The sequence below is a fragment of the Lonchura striata genome, chromosome 1 (genome assembly GCF_050655825.1).
Source record: "Lonchura striata isolate lonStrDom1 chromosome 1, ASM5065582v1, whole genome shotgun sequence".
NCBI classification, from domain to species: domain Eukaryota; kingdom Metazoa; phylum Chordata; class Aves; order Passeriformes; family Estrildidae; genus Lonchura; species Lonchura striata.
Genome location: NC_140703.1, coordinates 110,823,026 through 110,847,955, shown reverse-complemented (window position 1 = coordinate 110,847,955; position 24,930 = coordinate 110,823,026). Strand labels below are relative to the sequence as shown.

The window sequence follows — 24,930 nt, the reverse complement described above, 5'->3', positions numbered from 1 at the left end:
AACCCTAGATTGCTTTTATGCCTGCCCCAGGCTGCAGCCTCGGATCTTTTCTTTTTCCCTCTGCAAACTGCTGGGTAATGAACCCTTGTGGCAAGCCAGCTCACCTCCCCTTCTCCCAGCTGGCAGCCCAGCTCCACAGCGATGCCCTTTTGTTCCACTGGTGCTGAGATCTGCAAACTTATTGCTAATTACTGCATCTGGAGCTTCCAGCTCCAGCGAGGAATGCCAGGACTTTCTTCGGGCTCCTGATGGCCAAAGTTCATTCCCGTGCTTATTTCCTTACCAAAGACCATTACCTTTCATTTACATCTAAACTAGTTTTTTATACCAGTTTAAATGCTGCCCCTCCCCCTGTAATCTCAATGCAAATGATTAAAAGTTCATTCCTCGGATGCTCAAATCCTGCGCACTTTCTTTTTCACTTCTTATTTAAATCACACACTGTTTTGAACTAAACCTTTTATTTCCTCCCAATTATTATTTCTGGTGTGTTTTCCAGAGCCTTACAACATGGCATCTGATTATACACAAAGCTTCGGAATAAAGCCCTGCTTTTTCCCTTCATTAAGGACACAAAGGATTCCTGTGTGAGCCAAGCAGCACTTTGGACACTAATACAGCTTTACACCCCAAATCACATCCTGGCTCTCTGCAGAGCAGATTGGGGAGTGGATCCCTGCCTCTCCTTGCTGCCAGCATCCTTTGCAGGCTGCAGCCAGCTCCTTCCCTCCGTGGAATGAACATCTGATTCAGCTGTGCCAGCATGTTCACCCACAAACTCCCATCCTCTGGCTCTTCCTACATCACAGCTGGGTGTGTTTGCCAGCTAAACCTGCCTGCCTGGATCTCCTCTGCTTGCCTTGTGCTAGAAGTCCAGAAGCTTGGTGGGTCCACACAAGATTTTGCTGTTGCTGACCATTTCCCACAGAATGGGAGTCGCATAGAAAGCCTAATCTGCAAACCCCACAGCTCTTCCTGATGCCTAAAATTAATGAACTTTGGGCCCAGTGGTGAGACCAAGGCCATCAAGGCAGGCAGTGGCAGGACTGCTGGTAACCCCTACAGATTGTCATCACATCCCTCCTGGATCTGAGATCTTGTCATCTGAAAACTGCCTGAATCAAATCAGCAGCACAGGAAACCACTCTGTCTGCAGCACGTTTCCCTTATTTAGCATCAGCATGCAGAAAGAAATAATGTATGCCATGTTTACCAAGCAAAGAGGGGAGAGCTTTCTATCAAAACGATGCATTACTGAGCTGATTAGCTGCACAAGAAGTCTCTAAGCAAATGGTTTTTATCTTGTTGAATATTCCAGCATTTTAAAAATAAACTATTCATTCCTCATGAGTTTTAAAAATACTTCTGACTGGTGATCACCTGGAACTGATAAACATTTAGAAACCTGGGGAGTCAGGACAGATTTCAAAAGGAGTTCACAGGGTGTGAGAAGCAATTTGCCCAATGGACACAGGACAGGAGTTGGATCACTGATTTCCTCCAAAGAGAGACTTCTTTCAATGTCAAAAGGTTTTGTCTAGCAGGATCTGCATGGGTCTGTAAGGTGAAGGATACTAGACCTGCAGCTCTGACATCATACCGTGCTTCTCCTCTGGGACCTTGGGCAATTCAGGTTATCCTTGTCTCTGTTAAACTCTCTATCTGTAGAACTGAGATATTGCTGCCTGCAGTAAATATCTGCAAAGTGCTCAAATGTGAGGGTTATTACTGTTAAATATCTGTGCAGCTTTCACCTCTGCTGCACTGAGAAGCCAGCCCATATGAATGATCCTCTGTCTGGCAGAGTGGGAATTTCATGGTACAGTAGTCATCATGGACTGAGAAACATGAGGAAAGCCAGAGCTGCTCCATACCAGGATTTTTTTTCCCTTAAATATTCGAAATCTGATGTAATTGGCTACTCTGGCCACTGTGAGCTTGCCTTAAGTTCAGAGAGTCAGGCCAGGCCACGTGCTTCTTTATGTGCCAAGCTGTCTTCCCGACCTGCAGAGGAGCAATGTGAATTCCCAAACCCCAGGCTGGCCACTTCTTCCATCCCATCGAAAGTAAAATTAACATCTGAATCCTGGCAATCCAGGTCAGCCCGACCCCTGAGGAATATACGCCACCAGGGAGGTCATGAAACACCACAAAAGCCATGAACAAAACCACTAATTGGCTTCTTTTCGGCCCTACCCCTGTGCCACCAGTCTTGCCCTTCTCAAACCATCCTATGCTGCCTTTGGACTGCTGAGACACAGCCTGTTTTTGCAGGGCCAGAACAGTTAATGACACTTTGTGTTACTGATTCTGTAATTCATATTGTTTGTGCTGGCACAGAATTCTCCACGACATTTTCTCCCAGCCAGTCTCCTCTGGCTGTTTAAGATATTTGGAATTATTATTTCTGGCTCACGGGTCCACCCTAGGTCATGGCAGAATTATTCCTGGGTTGTGCACAAGCACATGGCCACTCTCCCCAGAGTCATTGGTCTGGAATAGACGGGACATAGAGGATATATAGGACATATATGGGAGTTGGGGGTGTGCAAAGTTTATGGTAGATTGGGAACAGACAAAATTAAGGCAAATGGGTTTTAAGGTGTTAAGCTGGCTGTTCCTGGGGCCAGTGAAAGGGGTACTGGACTGGGGGACTGGGGAGTGGAGGGGCCATGGAGTGAGGTAGGGAAGCTGATGGTTGGGCAGGGGGAAGCAAGCAAGGGGGCAGAGCAATGCCGGGGTGCTGGTCTGGGGTCTGCGTGTCCTCCGTAGGGCAGAGTTGCGTGTTTGATCTGCATCTGAGGCTGGAGTGTGGTTAGGGGAGATTTCCTGCCTGTGTGTGTGGGAACCTGGGGGTTCACACAGTATGGAGACACAGGGGTTGAGGGGCATCCCCTGCTCAGCTGTGTGCGCTGCCGCGGCTCTGCTGCTCCCCTCCATCAGCTGCGTACATCCATCAGCGCCCTGCGCGCCGGCCCCTAGAGCTGCCAGGCGTATCACAAAGGGCACATTTTAAACACTGCTTTTAATCCCACGATCCCGCACACTTAAGCCTGAACTGCCTTGCATTTGAACCTCTGCAAATGCCTTTTGCAGCAGCCCCCAACCCACAGACCGCTCTAGAGAAAAACTAATTAAAGCTGCCTGACAGGCTGCTAAATATTAAGAGCCCAATAAACGGTGCGAGCGCAGGGACACCATCATCTGAATGACAAAAGCCGGCGGGCAGTGGCTGCTGATGGACAGAGGGGCCGGGCAGGGTTGTGCTGGCCTTGCTCAGGGAGCATCCCGCTGCCCTGGGAGCGCCATCCGCGGGGATCGCTCAGCGGAGCATCCGCTCCCCATCCATCCATCCATCCATCCATCCATCCATCCATCCATCCATCCATCCATCCATCCATCCATCCCTCCACGCATACGGTGGCCGGGCTCCGGCCAGGCTCGCTGCCCATTCACGTCACGTAAAAGCGGCAGGGCCAGCTGGCTGACGTGGGCTGTGGGGTCCTGACCCTCATTTCTGCCCTTCCTCCAAATATTCTGCAATTACGCATCGATTGCTCGGCGGGGAGGAAAGCAAACACGCCGTGGACGCCGGCACGCTGTGGCTGTTTGCTCTCAGCAGCCGTGGCACAGGCTGCTGCTAAAGGAGAAAGTGGGTGATGGGCAGAGCTGGTGCCTTGGGGTTGTTCATATCATGGAAAGCCTGAGAGACCCTCCGGGATGACTAGACATAAGTTCCAGCTAGTGTGAAACCCCCCCCCACCCACCCTCCACCAAAATAACATCCCAGGCAGAAAGGAATTTGAAGGAGAAAAAGGGATTTTGAAATTCAGCTAAATCACACTTCTCTCTGAAAATTTCATTCCCTCAATTGTTCTGAGTAACACGTACGATTATGCTAGCTGAAAGAAATGATAAAAAGCATTTCGTTTTCTCAGCTCGTTTGCTTTCTACATCTGGCAGTGTTTTGTGTGCAGGCAGTCTCACCGTGTTCCTGAGGTAGAGTGCTTGGAAATGGAAGCTGAGGAATAACAGTGAAAGGTGTTTTTTTTTTTTTTAAACTGTTTTGCAAACGCTTCTGCTTCTAACGACCAATAGATGAGCTAAAGCCCTTGGCAAAAAATGATATTACAATAAATAACACAGCAGTTTGCAGTGTTACTGTAATGGTGAGGAAACCTCCACACACTTTATTTAATATCCAGGTACTGCTTTGCAGTACAGCAGAGTAGAACGTGCTGGCAATAACTTCCCCAAAGAAAAGCTGAAGTGGAAAGCTTCCCTTTCATCCATTGCTGTCCCAGCTGTGCTTTCACCAAGGGGCTGGAATGGAGGTGAGTTTACCTTTGGTACTTCCATGGGGACTGCCACATATCCAGCCCCTCAAAGCCTGAAGTCCTCCAGTGGAAGAGGGATTAAATGAGCTGGGCAGCAGTGCATTCTCCTGATCTGAGCAGATGCTAGGGAGATGCTCCGTGATTTAGGGGCCTGATGGCATGGTCCTCAGTGAGCAGGGTGCTCTGCAAGAGCCCAAGACCCAGCACAGAGCAAACTTGCACATGAGATATGCCAGGCTGTGCACTGGCACTTGCAGCACAGAGACTGCTGGATGAGGATGTCGTGGCTCTGGGGTGATGTGTGGGTTCAGAGCTGTGTTCCCACATGGGAAATCTCACAGGACTTCAGCTCAGTTTGCTGGTGCCCCAACAGCAAGGGAAGAGGGAGGATGAACACACGTGGAGTGAAGATCACAGCTCCAGTGTAAATGGGAGCTCCTCTTACCTGCTTCACTCTCCCTCTTGACCATACCTGTAACCAGAGTCCCATCCCTTTCTGCAGTGAAGCTGAGGAGCTGATGGAAGCAGGACAAAACTGCTGGAGCCATTTGCCCTCTGCATTCTCTGCACACCCCACACACCTTTATTAGTGCCCCCACACATCAGTGCCCCCCTTAGCACACAGGTGTTTGTTTAACCCATCCTGGCTAAATGATCACGATGCTCCCCACATCTTCTCCAGGAGCTGTTTACCGTCACCCTTCCCTCTCCTGATCCCACTGGATGAGAAAGCAGGAGAAAGGGAGGACAGAGCTCCTGCTCTCCAGTCACCCCCAGGTCAGAGGGTGTTGGCAGCCCAGCACAGTCCCCAGTGCCTGCAGCATGCATCATCCAGAGCTCTGGGATGAAGCCCAGCATGCTGACTCTGGCTTGCTTAGAAATTTTTGAATAAAATGGCTTTTCCATGTGACAGTGCAAGCTCATCAGATCTGATTTGTTCCCCAGAAGAACAGCAGCTGCTATAAACTTTCACTGAGAAAAGGATGGAATTTCTGCTTAAAGCCAGAGCTGGAGGAAGATATAATATCAGGACTGCCTGGCCAGTAGCCAAATGATTAGGACAAAGAAAGACTGAGTTCAAGTCTTTTAGCTGACCAGAGTTTGCCCTGGATCCTGGGTCTCCAACGCAGTCAGTGGGTGCTAACTCTCTGAGAATTGTGATGTGAGACAGGGAAGGCAGAAGAAAGCAAGGCATGCTGCAAAAACAAAAGCAAGGAAACCCCACCCAAACACAACCCCAAAAACACACACACACACTAAAAAAAATCCAAAACAAACCAACACCCCCACAACAGAGAGAAGCTGGAAGCTGTCATCAACCAGGGAAAATTTCCAGCTATGAGCCTACTCTCAGCTATCCTTATGCTGAACTGCTCAGCTAAACCCCCCAAGGGCATCTCCAAAGTCTCCTTTTCTCTTCCTCCTCCTTTGAATACATACATGGTGTTCAAACATCATACATACATACATAAGCTGTAATACATAGGACATATTCAAAGTATTTTACATACCAACTACTGTTTCCATTAAACCTTCTGGGCTTTGTGCAGTACCTGCAAGAACATCTGCAACCAAGTGGAGATTTAACAAAACCCTCTTCGTATAAAAGTTTGAGTCATGGAACCAAATTGTGTTCCACACAGGGGCACAAAAATGGTACAAAAATCAAGATATTAATTTTAATGTGATCTTAAACATTGGTCCCAATTAGGCATATGCCTAAGTCCCATTGGAATTAAGCACATCATTTCTTTGCTGAACAGGGAAAGCTGCTGAATCAGGACTGTAAAATTGCTCAATTGCCTTCAAATTTCTGGGGAAAAAAATAGTGTGCTCTGAAAGCAATCACAAAATACATTTGGTATTCAAAGAGTATAAGTGAGTGCAGGGCTTATAATTAAATCCTTATCTACCAAGCTGCTACTGAGTGACTGTACGTTCTGGGTAATTTTTAATGGCCTGAAACTCAAAAACCAGCATAACTAAATTTTTAAATTTTTTTTTGCAGAAGACACAGCTAGTTAGCTATAGTTCTGCAACAAATCCATTACTTCAAAACAAGTCCCTGATCTCGCAAGCATGAATGCACTTATTTTTAATGATGCAAGAGTATCAGGGGGGAGTCATGGCAGAAGCTACCAGTATTAATATGGAGCAGCATGCAAAGTATAGAAATAAAAATATATAAATACCTATAAATAAATAAAAATAAGGGTGGGGTCAGGCCCTGAAACCTGCACTGGAGCTCTAGCCCTCATTTTCAGTCCCACAGCTGCTTCTGCCCAGGGCCTGGGAGAAAGCCCATGGCAAGGTGATGTGTGACACTGGGAGAGACAGCAGCAGCAACCAGCCTCAGGAGGGATAAAACTTCTTTCTCACTCTTTACCCCTCAACTCTTTAACTATGACATATTTTTTTAGAAATAGTTTCTCAACTCTTTTCACCTGGGTGAAACACTCTGTAGTACAGTAACACAGTCAAGTAAACAAAGTCCCTCATCAAAGAAAGGATACACAAGACAAGTTTTCAAAGTGGGGTGAGTGATATTTTTTTTAAAGCTCGGTGACTTAAAAGACAACTTGTCCAGTTTTGCTCGACCTTTTGGGAAAATTCACCATTCTTTGAAGCCAAACAACTTTTACATCAAATAATAAAAATATGAACTTAAGGTTCAAAAAGGAAACAGTGGGTTGGCTTGCTAGAGAAAGCCTCCTGTCTTTCCCAAGAGCACAGTGAGACAGAGGATGAACACTTCTCCAGTGTCATTTTCTGTAACACTGTATTCTTTAAAATACAAATCTTGCCACAATTACAGGATCAAACATGAGGTCTTGCCTGAAATAAAAGGTCTCATGGCTATAACTGTAAATAAGTTTTATAAAAAGCTCTTAAGCAGGTCAAAGCATAGCAGGGACACTCTCTGCAGACCAGCTTCCTTTCCTTCCACAGCTCACCCCTGCTGAGGTGGGGTTTTGGAGCCACCAGACAGGCTTCTCCTGGTGGTGCAAACCCTGGGGATTACACAGAGGCCAAAATAGCCTTTCTACTTTTAGAGAGGGTTTTTCCCATGTCTCACTCCTGCTGCCCTGTTAGCCACCACTTGTGTTCTCAGCTCCTACGCCTGCCACTGCCACCCCAGCCAGGGGAGGCAGGGAGCTGAGCCCTCACCCAGGCACTGCAGGACTGCCCAGAACTCAGAGATGGCCAAGCTGTGGCACAAGGCCACTGCAACAGAGGGCTGGGGGCAGGTTGGAATTTCTGTCAGGAGCCTGGGGCTGGTTTGACATCCTTCAGCTCACTGCATGGCCACCGATTTGCCTGCTCACGCCACTGCAGGACTTTGGGGATGCAATATCTGAGCGTGTCTTTCAGGGCTCTGGGCTTTGTTTTTCTTCCCCTGGATGTTGCCTGTCTGTACATTTTACTGGCTCCTGTACATCGGTTGCTAGGTAGCTCCCACTCCTACTCCCTTCTGTGTGCCCTTAACTCACTGCTGATCTCTCCAGTAGTTCCTGCATCTTTTAATTACATTAATACCTGCTACAGTCAAATGAAAAGGCAAAGAAGAAAAGAAGGCAAAAAATGCGCTCCGGGAACAAGCAAAGGCCAGTCAGCTCAGCAGGCTTCCATCTTTTGGCTTTATCTTAATCCCCCCTTCCTGCTTTTTCAAGCAGACCCCCTCGAATCCTTTTCCTTCTCTTGAGAAAAACCCAGGCATCTCTTGAACTCATTTCTGCACTTTGCCTCAACCGTCTCCCCTGTAACTTATTCCATATGTTTGCTTGGCTTTGCCTTCTGCCACAGTTCCCTCTTTACTCCCAGCTCCTGAACCCTCAGATCACATCGCTGGGGCGCTTTGTTGACTTAATTGGATCATCAGCCTGGCTGTAAAGCTTCCCCAGCCAAGCCTGCTTCCCTCTCCTGGGCTGCTGCCCCCGCCCTGAGGCTGGAAAAAACCGCCGTATAAATGTATAAATATGTATAAATAGATGATGCAGGTTAAATTTAAAATATATTGAAGCTGATAACCACAGGTGCAGGGACTGCAATTCACCCCCTGGAAACAAATGGGACTTTCTGGCAGGGTGGAAGAGGAGGAGGGGACCCTGTAGCTCGGCCAGTGAGGAGCGTTCTTCCCCTCCTGCTCTCCCCTTGCTCCTCTCCTGTGCTCTCCCCTCCATTCCCCATCCCTGACTGCTTTAAGGCCTCTCTCTCCTTGTGCTGGGAGGGCAGGGCTTCCCAAGGCCCATGAGGAGGTCCTGGCTCTGCTCCAGGCTGCAGGATCAGCCAAAGTGCAGCGTGTCTGTGCAGACAGGGCAGGTGTAGGGTCGAGCTGGCACCTCCAAAGCTGTCCTCAAAGAGCACGGGGTGGGCACTGCAGGGGGTAAAACAGAGGTACAATGGAACTGATAAAGGAGCCTGATATCTTAGGCCTAATTAAACAGAGACCATGGGAGAGACAGACACAGATAACTTCTCCCTGGAATAAAGTGACCAAGAGACATGCGAAACTTCGTAATGATTACCAGGTAACTGATGTCATGAAGTATGTATAACCAATGGGAAATTGTTACCAAAAATAAATCCTAGCTAAGTACCATACCCGTAAAACCATCTAGAAACCCTTTGTATTCTCAATAAATCTGGCTTCTGATCCAGCTCAGTTGTTGCTGCCTCTCCATCAGGGCAGGGCACCTGTGTCCATCTGAACTCGCTTTTTGCCCGTCTTTCACAGATGTTGGAATTGGCTGTATCTTGGCACAAAAAACCCACACCAGGATGTACCAGGGTACCCTGAGCTGCTCCCTTTGCCTTCTGCACCCTCTGCACCACAGCAGCCAGGAGGGGCAGCCATCACCCCCTCTCCTGAGCGTGGGCACCTTGGCCTCCCAGCCGTGGGAAGCTTGTGCTGGTGCTGGTGAAAGGTGCAAGCAGTGGTGAGAGCAGCAGCCAGCACACCCCCAGCCAGGAGCTTTCAGCTGCTGTAACTCCTCCTTCCTCCCAGAATGAATGTCAGGTGTGGGCTCTGATGGACTAGAGGAATTGCACAGCTGTAATGCTGATAAAGGCCACTCACTGTCAGGGAGGGAAAGGGGGAAAAGGGAATCCTAAACACTGTGTTTCTGTGTTGTTTAATCCATGTCATGGCTTGCTGCAGGAGGAAAAGCGTGGCAGTTAGGGCTAATTTTTCTTCCTGCAAAAAATACTAAGAACTCTGCCTATGTTTATTGACAGTGGAAGTTTATCTCAGCTGCAGTGTCGTACTAATAAAAAGGCTTCCTTGTTCTCATATTTTACTTTATAACATGGGAACTTTGGAGTTGGTGTGAAACTCTGTGTCAGGGGAGCCCTGCTGGCAGCTGGAACCTGGGGGCAGTCATTCCTGTCCCTTAGCCATGCAGACTTCCAGCAATGCAGAGGGGAAAGCACTCATCCTCTTTGTGCAGACAAAACCCTCCTTGAGGTTCACACATCTGTGTGCCTTCAAGCCTTGAGCCAGAGGCTGCCAGCTGCAAGACCTGCTCAGATCACGCTGCTGCTTTGTTTGAACTGTGGCTGTGCTGGGCAGTGGAGCAAGTCTCTTGCTTGGACATTCCCAGTTTCCTTGGCTGCTTTGAAACCAGTACACAGCTTTCTGCTCCTTGAAATGCTGCCCATCATTCCTGCAGAGTCCAGCTGAAACATGAGGGCAGTAGAACGTCAGGGTGTTGTGGCTGAATCACCATCCCTGGAGGCATTTAAAAGCCATGTAGATGTGGTGCTTAGGGACATGGTTTAGGGGCGGGCCTGACAATGCTGGGTTAGTGGTTATACTCAATGACCTGAAAGGTCTTTTCCATCCTAAATGTTTCTGTAATCAAATAGGTGACTTTTCTCCAACTAGGTGCTGTAGACACCCTAAACACAGTGATACCCACCATGATATTATGGTTTTGTCCTTCCTGCCACGCGATAGCTTTGGGTTGTAAAAAACTTAGTATGAAACCCACCTGACTGGACACATGCCTTTTCTGTGCTCCTGTCTGCCTGCCACCTGCACAAACACTGGGGCTGTGAGGGTGTCCCTGAGCTTTGTGTCCCTCCCTAAGGACATCTTCCTGCAGCTACAGCTCAGCCACTGCTGCCTGCCACCTACGTGCTAAGCAGTAACACATCTCCCTTGAACTCTGGGTGCTACTCAGGGGCAGGAGGAAAAATATAAGGTGGTTACGTAATCAGGACAGAAATAATTAGGTAGATGAAACCCTAAGAGAAATAATCCATCTTTTGAAATAGACTGGCAGCTTGAAAAATTTAGAAATCTTCATCAAACTATTACAAGCCTGAAGCATGCATGTGCTTTGTTTTATGGGTTCTTAGCACATAAAGGACAGGCAAGTGTTATTAAGGATTTGCAGTCCATCTTCTTGATACTGGAATTGGACACCAGAGACTATGATAAATAATCTGTAAACAATCCTTCAAAACCTAATAGTCTATCAATTAAAAAAAGAAGGTTCTTGGCATATAAACCACTTATCCTTGTAATGTTGTCCCCTTTTGGGGCTGAAGGTCTGGATTAAAAACAGAAAACAGTTAAAACATCCTTAGCAAAACTTCCAAGGTAACTTTTATTAACTCTGTGTATAATAGGAAAGTAACAAGACTAGAAAATTATTTCACCAAATTGAAGGGTAGAAGAACAGGGAAAAAGAGTGGTACAGAAGTGTTAATTGTCACAAAGAGGCAGGTGTGCATCAGACCCATGAAAATACTCACCTGTAAATCCAGCCTGCTCCTGATTTGCACTTGTGAGCACAAAGGTTTCTCTGTGCAGGTGGCCCCTCCTAAATGAGGCTGTTTGGCTTTGGCTCCACTTGAAAACACCAGCTAGACCCACCTCACTGTGCTAGTAGAGCAATGCCTGAGGAAACACTATCTTCTCCCACCTTGGTGAGGAGAGGAAATGTGTTTTCCCTTATTTTTAAGCCTGTGGTTTGCTGAGCATACTTCTAACTTGTTCCATAATACTCGCTGGCCGCGCTGGAATGACACAAGCCGTGTGCTGGTGCCAGGAGCTACAGCCCAGCCAGCAGAGCCTGAGCAGCTTCATGTGGCTCAGCAGTCAGTGCTCCTGCTGGATCTGGAGGAGAACGCCCTCAGTCACATTTGCAGCTCCCTGCTTGCAGCAGCCTGCTCCCTCAGGAGCACTGAGCCATGAGTTCCTCCTTCCAGAGGGATGAGATGGAGTGAAAACCAAACACTGAAAACTGCACGCAACGAGATGTGCAAACCCCAGTGCAGTCAAAACCCACTGCATGGTGTAAGTTGCCACCTGCCTAAAGCTCCCTTAGTGGCCTGATTTGGCACAGTGTTGGTGATACAGTGTGTTGGAAGGCAGGTCTCCTACTCTGGGGCCACAGATCCCCAGTCTGACTCCACAGCCTTCCCATGCCAGCACCAGGTCAAGTGAGGCATCTCACTTTGTCAGTGCTGAAGTAGCCCCAGCTTAGGAATTCCTTTAATGTTTGCATGGAGCAGCCTGTCAAGAGCCTGAGTGGCAACTGTCTTCAGGAACTGCAGCAATCCATGACCCACAGTCCCTCCATTCCTTCTCTCTCCTACTCTGGGGTCCAAATACCCCAAATTTTCCCCACTAGGCCCCCATTTCTCCCATCCAAATTCTCTCACCCCAAACTTCCCCAGCCCATCCCTCCAAACCTCTTCAGGCTCAAAGGTGGGTACACCCCTCCCTGCTTGTGCAGCATGTCCAGTCTTGATCCCCTTGGGCTTTGCAGAGCATGAGTGGCCCCAGCTCCTTCTGTGCCTAGGGCTCCCAGCCCTTCCCACCCAGCAGCTGAGGGGCTTCCTTGTTTAATAGTCGCATCTAGACCCCTGCTTGACCAAACAGCTGCAGCCAACCACAGACACATTTGTCAAAACCTTGGGCTGCCTGGGAAAGCCTTGTTTCTCAAGGCACTCTACAACCATCCCTGTGAATACTGCAGGCAGCAGCTCTCTGCATCATGCCGTGCTCCTTGGAGCAATGGGAATGGGGTTAGATTGGGTGAAACTCCCAGGGATTCCCATTTTTTATTACAGCTGGCTCTAGCCCCTGTAGCATCTGTCCAGCTGGAAGACCATGGAGTTCACAAGACTTATTATTTCATTAGTTGGCCCCCAGTATCAGCACCAAGCCCTGCCTACAAAAGCCAAGTCATCTCCCTCTGTAGCCGTCTCCCCTCTCCTGTGTTTTCCTCAGGCATTCGTCAAGCTTGCCCTCTTTTTGTGTTTTTTTGGGAGAACTCTGCCACCATGGCAACAGCTGTGTCAGACAGACCGACACACACCCATAACACCGGAGCACATGCCTCAGAGTTTTTGCCATTATCAAATCTTTTTACTTCTCTCACCCATTAACTCTTTCAATGCTGACATTCCTGTGTGTGCAGTGAAGCCTCTGGTTGGTCTGGAGACCAGTTTGCTTTGCTGTTGCTTGGGGAGGTACTGGAAGAACTTCCAAATTTTTTATTTTCTTGCAAAGCTAAAATGTGAATGTTAATCTTAAAAGAGGCTGGAACATGAGTTTTGAGGTTGGTAACTAGTGGCTCAACAACATTCAATGGGCAGAAGTCCATGGATATGTTTTGGCTTTGATAGGTATCCCAAGAGCAATGGTCCTCATGGGATTTTCCAACTGTAAACCCAACTATAAGTTTATTTTAACATAGTTAAACCCTTTTCATTTATGTCTCTCAACAATGATTCAATTGGATGTACACAGGGTTCAGGGACTGTGTGTCAGTAGCCAAAACAACCTTTTATCCATCTCATTTCTTACCAGTGCCAGTTGCTGGCTGGAAGCTACAGGCAGTATTTTCCAGACCAATATGGAAAACCAGAGCAACCTCAGCCTAACAAATGACTGAAGACCCCTCTCTTGGTGTGGGACAAGCCAAGAATGAGGAACCAGCTGTTGTCCCTGCATTTCTCCTCCTCCAACATGCCTAGGAGGAGAGTCTTGCCGGGGGGTGCCGGCTGCATCCAGCACAGTGTACGTGGGGACGACTTTGCTGGATGTGTCTCCATCCCACCAGCGGCCAAAAACCTGGGAAATCTGCTGTGCTTGTGACTTCTCACTCATTGATCAGAAAGTGGCTCCAGTTCAGGTTCAGAGGCTCAGAGGTCACTCTGGGCAAAGGCACATTTAGCTCAGGACATGATGGCATTTGCAGGGCTTGTCTAGAGAAGCCAAGAAAATGAGCTGAGGCTGGGGGCTCTGGCACTGAGGATGTGCATCTTCTGTGAACACAACACAGACAACAACACAAACCTTAAAAATGCAAATCTTTGGGCTATAAATTCACTGCTCTACCCAAGGCAATTGTTAGTTTTCCATATTTATTTATGATTCATTACAATCTGGATTTTTATATATCTTCTACTCCGAGTTTTATATTTAATTGAATGAGAGTCCTGGTATTTTTCTGCATGTGTTTATGTGGTTTTCATTAACTACTGTGCAATCTAAGAAAGATATTTGTTAACCAAAAATAAGGAATGTTTGTTAATGTTTAATGGAAACAATAACAATAAAATTACACAATGATAATTAAAACCACCCCAACCGTAAAAGCTCCTTCTTAATGAATCATATTAAGGGAGGGTTCAAGCATGTATTTATGATCTGGGTTGTGATTTATGGGCTAAATCCTGCCCTTGTATATCTGCTTGAGGCTTTCACTGATTTCCATGGGGGCAGCATCTGCAGCGGAAGAAGGCAAATTTTGGATGTGTACTGATTCAGTGCTGCCAGAAAAGAACATTATTTTACCCTGACACAGTATATGCAGAACTAAAATGTTACCCTCCTCCCTCACCATTAAAAATAGACAGAATATGAAGCACAATGTTGCTGTGTGTCCTGGCACTCTCCTGGTAACTGGCTGTTGGGAGCTTTTCCAGCGGATGTCCCAAATTCCCAGCAGTGATTTGTCACTAATTGTCACAGTGGACCTAAGAATACAAGTGGTTTGTGGGGGAACAATAACTGATATTGGCAAAAACACTTTCCTGGGCAGTTTGTGGGGCCCAGATTATTGCACAGCATTGCATGTTCAAGAATTGGGTTCCTTTTTTATACTGAAATTTCTCTATGCCACACCAAGAGCTGGAAAGGCTTGCAGTGAGTGCAGCCCTCACTTGCCCTCCTTGTGAGGCTGATTGACTTTTCCTGTATAGAGTAAATGGGCCTTAGGGCAAATGAGAATCAGACCCAAAATGTTTCTGATTTGCACAGAAAAGTCAAGAAAGGCAAGGCAGTATTCATAAAACTAATAAGACATTATGATGTGAATGATTTTTAATTAACCAGATATAGATTTTTTTTAATCTGAATACTTTTAGGGACCAAATGGATAAATGTGCAAATAATATCACCAGGCACAGAGGTATTTGTGAGAAAAGACCATCTTTAGAAAGATGCCTGATTTCCATCTATTCCACAATGAGCAGCAGTGCAAAGTTATTGAACAAAGCTCCGATGTCTGTGCGATAGAGCTGCAAACTTGCACTGCGGGGAGAATTTAATTTTCAGAATCGCAAGCAGCGACCAGCGCGTCACACAGAGCAGACGCCGTGTCTCCCTGAGATTCCTTGTGCCTCTGCTCTGCTGTGTAGCTCCTTCTTCTCCCTGCCTCTCTCTGTCCTCTCCAGAAGCCACTTTGTCCTGGCTGTGTCCCCACCTCCCCTGGCTGAAGTGTTTTGCCAAGTAATTCCCTACCGGAGCGCGGTGTGAAGGGTGGGGGGGGATTCAGACTCTGCTGCTCGTGCTCGTTTGGATCTGCTGCCAAAGCAACTCAGAGGCTTATTTTTTAAAAAATGGAGCCCCCTAATGTCTATTTAAACCAGGAAAAAGATACATCCCCTTCAGCCTTGCAGCCCGAGCCCTGGCCCTGCAGAAAGACGCTCTTGGCTTCTTCAATTAACAAATACGAAGCAAGTGTCCTCCTTTCCCAGCACAATGACGGCTGCCACCATTATCCTTAGCCCCCCAATTATTTCGGAGAATCTTTCACCTAATGAAGTTTCTCTGCCTCCCCTTCCCAGCTCAACAGACTCAGGGATGCTTGCTGAACCAATTTAACAAAATGTTAGGAAGGATAAAATGTGGCTGCGTTCTCCTTTCTTTCTTTCTTTCGCCGTTTGGTCGGCAGCTCCCTGCTCTGTTCTCAGCTGTGTCCTTCACAGCGGAGCAGATCAGAGCATGGAAATGCATATCTTGTGGGTGCCAGGAGATGTGAATCATGGCAATAGAGACAATTCCTTCCCCTTGATCACAGTTTGCCCACTTTTTCATTAAAAGGGAGCCTTTAAATAAAACTCACATCTGAACACCTCCAAAATTGGGAATGGGATCTAGGTTTTGATTGTAATTCTGCCATCGCCTATGACAGTAGTGGGTCAAGCCTGGCTTCGAAGGTGAGCCTTTAACTGGTGGTGCCTTTTGAAAAACCCAGTGTAAATCAAGCTGGGACTACAGTGCCTCCAGACCAACTTACAGCCTTGCAACACTGTCTGGTTGTCATTTTCCCTCACTGCACCATTCCTCTTTTCTGCTTTTTCCATCTTCCTGTGGTCATCCCTTTATTTAGTCTTTTTTTCCCCCTCTGACAGGATTTCTAACCGTGTTTCCACTGCCTTGCCTAAAGATTTTTCCTTTACAGATTACCCCACTCTGTAATAGGTTCTACCTATGCTTTAAACAGCATTCATATAATTAAGACCAAAGAAGAAAGAGAAGTCTGCTTATATATATATATCTTTTTTTTAAATGCCACATTTCTGCCATTAATATTCCATGTTGACAACACAGTGTGTCTTATTTAACTCCATATCTTTCATGAAGTGAAGCAAAGAACTCATTTGTCTTAACACACCCTCCTTGTTGACAATCCTGGTATGGATTTGAGCCCCCCAAGAATACCTATTGCAATGCAGGCTTCCCTGGATTAAAACAAAGACCTAGGCACCCCTAGGAGTGCAGTGGTTATGTTTTCTTCAAGAGCTTGCCCTGCAGAGGGATCCATGCAGCCAGGTCTGAGAAAAGCTTGGTGTAGCCTAAACTGCCAGGCTGATGTGATGCCATAAAACTGGGATGGAAAAGTCCTGAAATTTTACTAAAAAAACATGTCATTGGATTAGGATTGGTGGGAATCAGTTGGTAAGCCTGGATGTCATTGGATAGTTTGGTTTCTGACTGCATATTTTTCACCATCTTCCTCCTCATGAAAATACTGAGGTTTTCCTCAGAAACCAGATGTGCCACCTGCTCGATTTCCATTTGTGCATCTCCTTATATCCTTGTTCTCTCAATGGTCCATGTTCTGGGCACAGAGCCCATCCCCATCCCCTTCCCACTGCAGCACTGGCTCCTCATCCACTGTCATGCACTGATTTAAACCTGGAGTCTGTCTGGAAACCAGAAAGTGGGGCAAAGTGTGGGGGCATGAGCTCTGATTAACTCCTGTCAGGACTGCTAAATGTAAGCACTTTGGGGTTATTGTGGCAGACAGAAAATCTCTTTCAGGAGGGAAAGAACAGAAAATTGCACTAATAAAGGTACAGCTGGGTGGCAGCTCTTTCCCTCCTGTCCCTGAGGAAATGCTGATGTCTTTCAAATCAACAAGCCACGCAGAGATTTCTCTGGGGGCAGGCTCTGACTCTACCTGAACATTAACAGGGGCTGCAGGAGACAAAAATAAGAGACTGAGTCCCCAGCTGGCCTTGTCAAAGTGTAAGGGACCTATTCCAGCCTGAATGCATTTCTCTTGCAGTTTATTCCGAACTCTGACCACGTGCAGATGCTGCCTGTTGGCACCTTGGATGTGCAGATGCCTTTTGGAAAGCTGTGTTGGGAAGCTGGCAACCAAAACAAGCAAGTGATCCAGCACCTGGGATGCCTGTGACAGGGTCCTGCCTCTGTTCCCAAGATGGGAGGCACAGTCACTGAGCTGCTAGAGGAGGATCAGGCTCCTTGACTTGATTTTTGTCTGTCCTGCCTCTGGCTTTGTGGAGGCAAGGGTGGAAATTGCCCTGGGAGAGAGAAGCTGGAAGTGCAATAAAGAGAAGGAACTGCTGGCTGCCAGCTGAGCCCTTCCCAAAAAAACACTGGTACCAGGAGAGCTGCCAACCCAGGAAGCCTCTAACTGCTCCTACCAGGACATGTGAAGCCCTCCAGGGGTGATCTGTGCTGCCAAAGCCTGTGTGGAAATTCAGTTTAGGGGAAAAACATGCTGGCAGAAGAAGGTGGAGAAAGCACCAGGAAAGGCAATCCATGACAAGCAAATTCTTCACTTGAGCAGTCCAGGAGCCTAGTGCTGTGCTGCTCCTTGGCAGAGCAGAGGCAGGAAAGTCAATTTGGAGCTGGCAGCAAGTGAGAGCCTGTCCAGTCTGCTTGCTGCAATTGCTTCCATCTACTGCAAAGGGTATTTTCTTCCTTTTTCTTCCACGCTGTCCAGGGAGTTTCTTGCTTTCAGCTCTCCCTGCTTCCAGGTTTGGCTCCTTATCATGCAGCAGTGCACAGTGCTCAGTGGGTGCTGCTGGGAATGGCTGTGGGGTGGTCACTTGGTGAGCAGCTGCTCAGCATCTCCCTTGGTCCCTGAGGAAAGCCAGGCTGCTCACCACATTAGCTCCCAAACATTTTTCTGGCAGCCAGGGGCTGACCCCCCCAGGGATTATTGACTCGCTTTAGAAAGTGCTGAGTACAGGGGAGAGAAAGGAGACAAAACTGGAAAAATTTGTCTCTATTTTCAGGTGGCTGATTTTGTTTTTCCTTTGTGTTTCACACTTTGTATCTCTAGATTACATCTCCCCTGCTTCCCACCACAGCACAGAGTGCAAATTTAACCCCTCATCTCAAAACCTTGGTACTCTACAAAGCAGGACTTCCTTGTCCAGGTCCTGACAACCTGTACACATTTTGGGTTAGCACACTTTCCTAACATTCATTCTGAGCTATGTGGTGGTGAAGGATACAAATCAGTGTGTCAAACCTTTTGCCTTAATCCCACAACTGTGAGGCCTCCTTCTGTCATCCTTACTACCCATGGCCATTTTGGGCACTGAAGGATGCAGCAATCCTCATTAATTAGCAGCAGCCTAATTCTCTGCACAAACCCTTACACCTCCTCTAGCACTGTCCATCCGAGCACCAGGGCATGACGACTGTTTGACAGCAACTTTTAAGTTTTTTTTTCCCTTAACCGCAGCATTTTTTTCAAGTGCAGAAATGAACACATGTTCAGCTCTGGGCTGAAAATCAGGTTTTCGCTTTTTGGAAGTGCCTGTGGTTTGACTGCTGGCTCTAAAAATGGTATTCAGACAGCAGTGTCTGAGCTCCCTCAGTTTCTCTGCCTGCTGCCTCTCTGCATGGTGCTGAGGAAGGACATGAACTCAGTCCAGCCCCCAGGCATGGGGACTGAGGAGGCTGAGGAGGCCTGGCTGCCTTTCCTGCTTTCCCAGTATTGTATTCCAGAAATGAAGCATGCATCAGAATTGCTAAAGAAAATAGTGCAGGAATTGATTCATGTCCCCGAGACAAGGGACACTAAATAGTTTGTATGTTGGTATTTCCTGTAAAGCAGAGTGGCTGTGCATAAATAATACAGCCTTGGGTCTTCTCTGGGCCCAAAGGCCCTGTGGTCCTAAAATATGACTGTGACCCCTTGCACATTTTTTTTTCCAGTGTAAAGCAACTGAAGTAACAGGAGGGCTGAGTTGCAGCACACCGGAGCTGACTTTTATGGTATGAAAATTTATGGCATTGCATGAGGTGCAGCTTAAAGGCTTAAGGTTTGCTGGGATAGCACTGGAGATAGATAGTGGGGATAGCAGGAGGAGCCCAGGCTGCAGGAGTGTTTGTCATCTGCTCTGGGTCAGAGTCAAGGAGCAGAGGTAAAATTCATCAGTGAATGGGGTCCCGTGCCCCACGCTTCACCCCAGTCCCTGGCAGCTTGTTTAGTGTTTGTACCCAGAGGCACCAAATGCAGCTGCACAGGTCCCTGGATGACAGCACTTCCTTTTGCATCCTCAACGTGGTCCAAGTTGTTCCTTCTTCCAAATGTACTGTCAGCAGCTTTTGGAAAGCAAAAGGGAGAAACCCCTCTGCAAGCAAAGAGACAAGCAGAAGAATGGCTGCCAACCCATAAATGGTGCTTTGGCCCTGCAGAGCTTTTGGCAGTGATCTCCACCAGCTGAGCTGATGGTGTGGCTGGTAGCTGTAGCAAACCACCCTTCACCAAGCATCCAGAGATGTGCACATTGTCAGGTTCAAGAGGTGGCTATGGCCTCTTAACAGGTGGTAAATGACCTCTGTTCCCTGGGTGACCAGTGTGGCTTTCATCCTCTGTGCTCCCTGAATGCCCTGTTCATCCATCCCAGCCTGGGGCTTCCTTTACCTCTTCTCTCTGCTAATGCTGGGCACTTCCCATTTCTTTCCAGGCAATGCCAGAAGGAGACTGAAAACACATATCATCCTGTCAATGTTTGCTTCTCCAGCATCCAGCTCCTTTGCTGCCTTTGAGATCCCAGAGGAGAAAGTCCAGGGAAAATCGGGCTCTGCTGCCACTGCCCTGGGGTCAAGAGCAGCCTTGGGTCTGTGTGACTGTGGCCACCACTTGCCCTGGGCTGTGCTGGGGCAGGAATGAAAGTTGTCCTTCAGAGGGTTAAAGTACACCTGCATGGGGGTACATTTGCACAGGGCCAGCATAAAATAATTCCTTTTTCCCTGGCAAATGCTGAGATCCCTGACTGAAGCCCTGAAAATGCTTAAAGGAGGTGCTGGCAGAATAGCTTCAGCCTAGCCAAATCCCAAGTATTTTCTTCCAGATCCATTTGGAGGGCCAGCTGAATCAGTTTTTTAAATGCTTCCCTAAATATTCAGCCAGAGGTGTGGAAAACTTCTCTACAAATATGAAAAAGAAAAGCATACAAGGACTGTGATGTGTTAAGAGCAGCCATCCCCACCTGCCCTGGCTCTGCCTCACAGCCCCAGCACAGTCTGGGTGTCCCTGACCAGCACAATCAGCCTCTGGATGAAATGTCACTATCCCTGCCACGGGGAAAACATTCCAGAGGCTCGTTGTGACACTTGGTCATTCGTGCAGTACTGCAGGATGGAAAGTGTTACACATGTGTTATGTATTATCATTAACTCAGAGAGTCTCTGATTTCTTGTACCATGAGCGATAGCCACAGATGTACAAGGGCCCGCATAGTTTATAACAAAGGTAAGATAGAATGTGGACAATCTTGAACTTTCTGTCAGTTATTTTTTAATTCAAAACCAGATCTGGGACTGAGATTCAGCCTTTGCTGTTTAGTTATCCAAATAATAAAATTAAGACCAAAGCCAGATGAACTTAGGGAAAGTTAAGGTTCAGATCATATCAATGACTGTACCTCAGGCCCAAATTTAACATGCCGATACTTTTTCTCCTTGCTTTTAAACTATGTGAGGGACTTCGTCCTTTTTAGAGAAACCAGATGTGGGTTAGTTTTTGACTGGTATCTCATGGTGATGTGTATCCTGGTTTATGTGCCTGATCTTTTTTCCATGAACCAAAAAAAGAAAAAAAAGCCAACATTGCTTGCAAGTATTAAAATGGCAACTGTGGATGGGAGCAAGCTTCAATGCAATGGAAAACAGATTAGATTAAGCGAACTGTTGAAAATTTATTCTTCTGGTTAATTTTATCTGTAAAATTGTCCTAAAGACTAATATTGTCAATTCTCATTTGGCTCTGTAGGACCCGGCATGAATCCAAATCCATCCTTTTTTGGCAGGCCTTTTTATCACCAGTGGTACAGTGACATCTAAGTGTCAAGAAGATAGGCCAGTCGGAGCATAGAAAATTGATTTGAGCAGCACCATCCCCCCTTGGCTGGCTGCAGATAAACAGTTCAGCTAATACGCTGCTCCCGACCTCTTTGGGGCTCTATTTGAATATGATCTAATATGGCAGCTGCTTCACTGCAAATATTGAAGGTAAAGTAGTCCCTGAGAAGTTCTGTTTTTCCCTTGCATTTTTAAATTTGGGGCAAACGAGTTAAAGAAAAGGCTTGCAACCATGAGGGTCTTGCACACAGAAAAATGTGCTGTTTGCCACTTAGTGATTTTTTTAAAATATTGAAAGTAAGATAAAAATATCTCTGTCAGACATTAGGGTATAAAAGCACAATTAATCTATAATTTTGGCTCTTTTTCTTGCCCGAGACTGCTTTGCAAACTACCTGGGTAAATGATATGTTTGAGAGATTGTTTCAGAAACAATTTGCCTGGGTGCTGACAGCTGCTCCGAGGCACACAGGGGCAGCTCTGCTTCCTGCGGGAGGGAATGTGAGCTCCCATCTGCTCCGGGCCTCTGCCCGGTTCTGGATGAGGAGCAACCGAGCACAGAGGGAGGCAGGAAATACGTCAAAGGCAGAGGCTGCCACTCTCCTCTCTCTTCTTTTCTTCCCTTTTTGAGATCAGGGCATTCAAGCGCTCCTGCCATTCATCTTCCTCCCCGTCTGCTCCCAGGGCTGCTGTGCTCCATGCAGCTCCTTGGAGCGCTGTCATCCCTGCAGAATCCAAGTGCCTTCCAGCAGGGCATTACGCGAAGTGACTAACATCTGTCACATGTGGCTCATTCTTTCCCTCAATCAGCCTCAATCAGCTTTTCTGCAGGCAGCATTTCCTATCTGCAAATAACAGCCATCACGGAGGCTGGCAGGATGGTTGCTTTCTCCTCTGCTTCTCCTTTTCCAGCTTTATCCTCATTTTCTCCCATTGCTTTTCACTCCTTTTTGTTTTACTACCATTATTTGCCTTTGTGCTCCGTGTCCTCAGGAAATCTTCTCTCCTCTCTTTCCTTATGCCATTTCTTGATCCTTTTAATATTTCTTTCATTTCTCCTCTTCCCACCACCCTGCCAGCCCTTCATATGCCTTCTTCCCCATATCCTGTACTAGGACACCTGGCCCCTGCCTCTACTGCAGGTTGTGTTGTGCTGGCAGAGAAAGCTCTCAGCCTGCCAGGTCCCACCAGCACCTGGGACTTATTTCTTCAGTCAGTGCCCTTTATATGCTGATTCAAACTGGAAGCCTATAGAAACAAAGGCACCCAAATCACACACATGATCCTACCACCATCTCCATAGGAGACCATGGTTAGGAAGCAGAAGGCTGTTTGCACCCCTGTCCTGCTCTCACCACTCTGGTTGCTTTTGACAAGGCTCCTTGTCTCTGGTACCTTGTTCTTGCCCTCTGTAAAACGGGGGCAATGCTACAGTCAGCTTGGGTTCAGTATTTGAGGGTGGGAAGAATCACCAAGGGTTTGCAGAATCACAGAGTCATTGAATTGGAAGTGACCTTAAAGATCCCCTAGTTCCAGTCCCCCTGGATGGGCAGGGGCACCTTTCACTGTAGAGATTGTTCAGAGCTCCATCCAAGCTGGCCTTGATCCCAAGCTCTTCTCAAGCGATGACCAGGATAACACTGCAGGTGGCCGAGTTGAGCTAACTCAAACTAAAATCTGACCTCCCATTCCTACCTAAGGAAATACCTCGCTCACTTTCCCTGCCTTTGGGACAGAAAACATCACCTGAATTAAACATGAGAGCAGAGGTGCCCTCCCTGGTCATCACATTCAATCCCTTACTGTGGGTGGACGAGGTGCTGTATAATGCCTTTCACAAACGTATTGAGTTGGATGTTAAAAACAGGGAGTTATTATCCCTCCCCATGAAAACAGCTGATGCTTCAGAATTTAGATGTGCAAGAAAGGAGCACAAGATGATTTCTTTCTCAGCTGAAATTTCAGCAATAAGGGAGAAAATTTATCCAAAGACTCCAATATTCTGCTCTAACTGAGCAGCCTGAAAAATTTGGATTTGAGATGCAAGCCATTTTATTTATTAAAAAAATAGGCATATAGGCATAGAGAAAATTACTGATTCAAGGATGATCTACACAGTTGTTTTTTTTTTTTTTTTTTTTAACAATATGATCTTAGATGGACAAATAACAAAAGAGAACCTATTTACTGACAGGTGCTTTAACCAGAGCATTGTCTGCACATCTCTCTCATTTAGCAGAGACATTTGGTCCCACACCTGCCCAGCCCCAATCGATTGAGCAGCATCTTAGCACTGGCTGAGATTTTTGCAGATGGAAGTTTACTTGCTTGCGCTGACTTTAACCAATGGTCAGACAAGAAGAGAAAGTTTTAAAAACTCAAAACATTTTGTAATTCCAAACATTCTGTGACTTAATTTTAAATCTTGTCTTGCTTCCAAACTTGCTTGTATCTCCTTTCCCCTGAAGGAGCTGAGTTAAAGCCCTGTTTGCTGAGCTGAGTCTGAAGGACATATCCTTCCTTTCCCTCACCTTCAGTTTTTCCATATGGGAGGTGAATCAGTGAAAACTGAAATGTTCCTATGGCTTTAATCTTTGCTTCCAAGCAGCATATGCTGAAGTACAGAGGTATATCGTACTAAAGCCTGTGCTTTAGCTCTACACTGTGCTTCCACAATCAGTGGGAATGTCATCTCCCACCCCATCTCCTGTCTGCAGTGAATATAGGCATCATTGATCTGGACTTGATGTGTTTTGGGATGCCAGCACCTGGAGAAGAAGCCATTTCTGGCAGTGTCTGTTTCTGACCTACACAGCATTTCCTATGAGCTCGTGCCCAGGAAAGTCACATCTCTTTCATTTAGTGCTGATGAAGACATGACACAGGTCATTGCCCAGTAGGATGCAGCAGTGTCCTCCAGCCAACTGGAGATGGTGGAAAGCATCCCCAGCCAGCCAGCTGAGGGTTGCAGCCCTGAGCTGTGGCACACCCAGGGGCTGCCTGCCCGTGGGGAAGCCCAGAGGCAATGAGGGACTTGGAGGAGCCTCCCTCCAGCAGCCAGCATCTTTCCCTCCCCTCCTGGTCAGCTCTGGGCAGCTGGCCTTCCTCCCAGGGCTGATTTCTTACAAGCCCTGGGCCAGCTGGTGGTAAGTGGGGATCAGCAGCAAAGCAGTGTAGGTTTTGCATTTTGGCACCTCATCCCTGGCATCTCATCAGCTTGGCCACTAGCAAGCACGCAGACGGCAGGGAGGGGCAGAGCATCCTCTGAGAGCTAAGGCTCCTTTTGGGCAGGTACCACTCCTGGCACTGCCGTGAGCCAGGCTTGCCTGGGCACACACCAAAAGACAGTGGGGAGAGCGTGGCTGCCTCTTGCTTTTCCCTTCCTTGATGAGTCTGTGCTGCTGCTGAATTCAGGGTTTCACCTGGCTTGGCACAGATACCATCTCGACGGAGAGGCTCCTTCCTGCTGCACGGGGAGCTCACCTTATTAGACAGATAAGATTTGTATTTACTGCTTGTTTGTCGTGTCAACAGAGGTGCTGGGGGTGGCTTGAGGGGTGTGAGCTGGCTGCTCTGCTGCCAGAGATGGTGCCACTCCTCCCACAGGAATTTAGGCTAAACCTGAAAAGGTGCATGTGAGATGCTGTCCCACATTCCCTCTCCTCACCCACATCCTAGGAAATCCTTAGCAGTAGAAAGAGCCCAAGGGATGCAAGG

General features: G+C 47.3%; 1 long non-coding RNA gene across 1 annotated transcript in view; it reads left to right on the top strand.

Moving 5' to 3' along the window:
- LOC146768823 (uncharacterized) overlaps positions 1-16,902 on the top strand; it is a 40,031-nt gene extending 23,129 nt beyond the window's left edge. The window contains exon 3 of the long non-coding RNA XR_014956906.1: positions 500-16,902. This is a non-coding gene — a long non-coding RNA (uncharacterized LOC146768823). The remainder of the gene's footprint in view (positions 1-499) is intronic.
- Positions 16,903-24,930: the final 8,028 nt, after the last annotated feature.